Consider the following 5564-nt stretch of genomic DNA (forward strand, 5'->3'; position numbering starts at 1 on the left):
AAGTCATTAATGTGAATTAGTGAGGTTCTTCTGTATTGCAACAGAAGTAATGAGCTTATGCCTTGGAGTATTTACAGTTTACTGAACAACTCTTCCTTTTTGTACCTTGCATATTAAACAACATCCTCTTGGAATGGTCTTTATTGTATCCATTGAATGTAACAATGAAAAACATGTAATTACATCTAGCCACCTGGATTATTGGATAAGAATTGAATTTTAATTAACTATGATAGGACTGGTCAATTCCCTTTCCTGGGGATGGTGAGAAAATGATTCATCCTAAAACTAAGAAAATGTTCCATGGCTACCTTCTAGCATAACCTCAGTGCCTTGAATAAATTTCACTTTGAATGTTACTTCTATCTGCCTAAATACTCTCTGCAGTTTTATTGAAATTTAGTACTCTTATTTACTTCCTTTCTTAATGTATTTCACAACATTGGTTTGCATGATTAAGCTGGTTCTGCAAATTATTTCAAGGGCAGCCTTATTTCAGTGGGGACAGAAAAAGATTTTATGAATTTTTGCTCAGATTTTTCTTTCAGTTTTCCAGAATGAATATGTAATATAAAAAAATGTATGTTCTATGGGAAGAATTTGCAATAGCTCTGATTCTCCTTTTTGATTTGTAAGTCAGGTGGATTTATTTCTTTGTCACAAGCTCTAAAAAACTATAGAATGCCTTCCAATATTTTGATCTTTATGGTGGTGACAGCACTGCCTACAAATTTTATAAGTACATTGTGTCCTGTGGCATTCTTTACTACACTGAATTGTAGTAAGCTACAAGTAGACACTACTAAGAATTGCATATATACAATAATATATTTAAATTATTATTATATTAATAATTAATAAATTATATTAATAGTTAATTATTATACCTATCATTAATAATTTATTATGATTATATAATCATTAATGCAACTAATAAGAATTGCATATATACAATAATATATTAAAAGTATTATTATATTAATCATTAATTGAGAACTATAACTAGTTTTAAAAAACTTTAAATAAATGTATATTGTACTGTAGACGTGGGATGATATTCAGGCCTAAAATGGACTTGCATATCCTCTGCATGAATCCAAGTCCAAATTAATTGATTTTAATTATCATATCAAAGGAGAAAGTTTAGGTTCACACTATGTATGAGTCTGGACTCCTGTAAGCACCTGTACTGTCAACAGTATAGGCCGGCCTACCGTGAGATTCTTTTTTATTGTTCTGCCTTCATGCCATAAGGTGCTTCCTAGAAGGAAGCCTGGCACGGTATGCAGCTGTAATTTTTAGATAACTAAGGGGTTGAGTTGCCATCACAAAACAGAGGAAACACAATACTGAGGTAGATTTCCACATCCCACTCTTGTTTCTGGGTGTCTGTAGAGTTCTACCTGGTTCTCTCACTAACAGCCCAGCTGATTTTTCTCAGCACATCCCAGTGTCCCTGTAATTACTGGACCTGTTGATCTGGGTATGTAGAAGTGCAATCTGTAAAATTCCTGGTGCCTCTAAGGGGCTAAAATATGAACCCTAGTATTTGAAAGAGCTGATTTATGAGGTTTGAGAGGATTCCCTCCCACTGTCATTTTGGGGTGGCATTTTTTTTTTTTTCAAACCTGGATGTAACTGTGTCCTGGATGTCATTGTCTAACTGCAAGAACTTCCTAATTAATTTTAACTACTGACTCTGATACATAAAATGAGCAGGATATGGGTGAAAGATGAGAGGAGAGAGTCACGTAACTCCCAACACTGGAAAGGGAAGCAGGACTCACAGCACTTTTCAATTGGATTCTGTGCCTCTGCAGAACAGGAACTTGGTCAACAAAAGACTAATAGTTGCATACTGCTTCAGTCTTCATGTTTGTGAGAGAAAATTGTGATCTTGCTCCAGAAGTTTCTCCTTGCCTCTTCTTCCTTTAGAAAGAAAAAAATTAAGAAATGCTGCCAATCCTGTTACCAGTAAAGAAGGGAAAAATATTAGGAGGAATGTTATTTGGTTTACGTAAAAGACAAAAAGGACAGAGGTGATAAGAAAACAACACAGAAGTGGGAAAATCAGCAGGTAGGACATGACAATATTACTATTTTTGTTATCATAAGAAATTTAGAATACAAATATTAAAAAAGAGGCCTTTACTAGGCCTATATGTGAAAGCTTCTGTCATCATTTAACTGAAGGTCCTGAATTAGACAACAAGCACCTTAGAACCCTGCAAAGTATACCTGAACCTTTAATAACAATCTAAACTATAACTTATAAATAACTTTTTCTTATTCTCAATCCCATAAAACAGAATTACAAACGTTCAGTAACACTGTATGTGAAGCTGAATTTTGTGTCCATACTGTGATTCAGTTTAACAAATTAATTGGCTGTTAGAACACTGAGTTAGGTTATATCTTTGCAAATGCTAAAATAAATAATAGAAATTGTCAAGATTATCCATTACTGCAATAGATTTTGCTTTTAAGTGTCGCTATCAAGATACTCCTTCTTGTAGAGTGTCATTTAGGGAAAGCTGAGCAAGTACTCTTACTCATTTTATGAATTGACAGGATGACTAGGTGATCAAAACATTTAACATCGTCAAAAGCAATCACTTACTTCCACAACATAAAAATATTGTCTTCTTCAGGACTATAGCTATATTTTTCTGCTGCTCAAGTGCACAACATTTTTTCCTTCTGTTTCTGGACAAATATGGACAACTTAGTAAGCTAAGGGTTTCATCTATAAAACACCATGTTTGTTAATTGACTGTTAAATGTTAGTGGGGCCAAATAATTTTCCAATGGCATGTGAGACATTAGAGTTTGCTTAAAGTTTGCATGTGTACATCTCCACATTGTCTACCAGTGGAGTTTAGATGATAAGGGAGAGGCTGAAAAGAAAATTAATTGGAAACTAGGCCATTTAGTCCCTGTTATCTTCTTCATGGATTGTGAGTGTATTTTATAAAACTGCGGAAATATAACTAGGACAAACCCCAAATTTTGCAAGAATAAGATTAATATCTCTCACATTCACCACTTTTGTTTTCAATTGTTTTTTTTCTTCCTATTTCATATTCAAAATCAAGGTTTCTAACTTTATGATGCTTTACAGTACTCAGATAATTCAAATAACTGTAATACTAAAAGCAAAAAGAAAATTTTATATTTTGCAAGTTTATTTCTTTAGCTCACTATATTATGTGCTTATATTAAGAATTATGGTGTTAGTCTTCATCATCTTCATATTTTATCCCTGCTTGGAAGCACTGATGTGAAAACTGGTCACATGGTCAATATTTTACCCTTCAAATATTACTGATGATGATGAAATACAATGACTATTTTATGACTCATTGATATATGGATAAAAAAAACGGGTATGTCACACAGGTATAAAGATGCTTTAAGCTGAACTTGAATGAAGACTGTTTCTTTTTTTTTTGCTTTTTTTTCTCCTCCTGCCCCGTTTTGGAACGTAAAGTATTTGGAAAAAGATTATTCATTTATGTTACAGAATTTTAATATTCCTGCTTAGACAGTCTCTTCCAAATTAGAAATCCAATTCCCACCACCAGTATCCTACCCAGATCTTATTTCTTACCATAGTCATGGAGGTCTTCTAGCATCTTCTTCACTTCTGCATGAGATGACTAGTTCAGTGTCAGTAGTAGTTCTAATGAAGGTATTTTTCATGCCAGGAAAAAAAATAGTCACAATTTGATTTGTTTATAAAGCTGCAGCTAAAGAATATGGGGGTCAGAAAAACCTTTTAAAATGCTTCAAATCATAGGTATTTGCTATTTCAAGTACAGTATTGGGCTATATTTCCTTCCAGAAAGGGACTGCAGAGTTATTCCCAGAGTTTATAGACTCCTTCATTTCCACTTACTCCTTAGCTATCTAGTTATACTCCTAGCCTTGGCTTAACTAGCACAATATAAAATAAAAAACAAACTAAGAGACAATCCTGAGACAAAAGCAAATTCAAGGTAATTTTATTGTATTTTAATTCATCATTGTTCAATGATGTGGGAATTAATTTTAGTATAACTATTCTTTTTCTAAATTTAGTAAGAGAGTGTTTAATAAAGATGCTTAATAGGGACCTAAAATACTTGTTCACTGATAAGTCCTTAACTACTTGCATTACATTTATTAATCCAGTTATTTTCAGTGGTGGATGGCAGCCAGAAGGAAAAAGATTTCCTCTTCTTGGCTCTGTTCCACTCTGCCAGTTCTATTTCCATCTGCACCATTTTATCATGCCCTTTAATAAGCATAGTTCTGCTCAATCATATCACCTGTTTGACATCTGATGTTGCAAGAGTGTGGTTCAGTGAGGTGGCCAACAATAACATCCAGAAGGCAAAGAGAAAAACTCAACAGAACAACCAGATTTTTTTTTCTTCTGTATATCTCTTGAAGACATTATGCCATTTACCTTACCATGTTCCATTCTTTTAAGAGCATTTCTTAATTCATCTGTCTTACTCATATATGCAAATCAATGAGCTTTCTTATACCATCCATACAATATTTCTAACCTGTCACAAATTTCAGAAAGCAAAAGAGTAAATACTGCAGTGACTTATGACATAGAAAAATGCAATAAATTAATTATGCTAGCAGTTTTTTCTTGCAAGGTCTTTAAGTTGAGTGTATGCAGGCATCTAAACATGAAATTCTTTTTATTCATATTTGTACATGCACAGATGCACAAAACCCAAACCAACCAACAAAACGAAACAAAAACCCAAACAAATCTGTCTTCCAGATAACACAAGTCCACTGCCTGAGAAACCTGGAGGCCAAAAATCTTGTAACCTTGGCAACCTTGGTAGGTGCCTTGTAAACAGTAGACTTTCTAGGAAATAGTTTGTTTTTACAAAGCACTAACTTTAATCTATACCAGACAAGTGTTTAATCTATGTAAGACAAGTGTTTAAAATAAATTCAAGTATTTCTAAATGGTTCTGACTTGTACCTCAGCTTGTCATAAAATTTGTCTGTTATATATGAAGTTTTGTAGACACATTCTCACACAGAACTGTACCTTTGGAAACAGGTAAAACTACACAAGCTGGCAGAGCTACGTTAAAGAATAAGTGGACTATCCATAAGGTCATAAAGAGTCATTAAGGAATTATTCCTTGAAAAAATGGTGTACAAGGCTCATGAATTGAACACACCATGGATTCACTTTTGTTCTACAAAATGGATTGCCAAGAAGTTTGACAGTCCTAAAAAAGGGATGTGTTGGTATTGAAGTCATCCAGAAACACCATAATAGCTCTTTCTCAGAGTTGAAAGAGTCTGCAAACCTTCCAGCTGAATGTAATGACGAGCCCATTGACAAGATGACATTCATTTGAGCAGCAGGCAGCGATAGATGGATAGATAAGTCAAATTCCTTCAGCTGACACAGTCTAAATATGCAGTCGTAATCAGTATTTCAGAACAGTATCTCTAATTTGACACTGATGCAGAGAGGTTTCTATGCAGGTTTCTAAAAATGGACTTTGTTGTCACATTGGCGTGTGTGTGTGTAAAACATG

Source organism: Buteo buteo, chromosome 1 (genome assembly GCF_964188355.1).
Source record: "Buteo buteo chromosome 1, bButBut1.hap1.1, whole genome shotgun sequence".
NCBI lineage: Eukaryota > Metazoa > Chordata > Aves > Accipitriformes > Accipitridae > Buteo > Buteo buteo.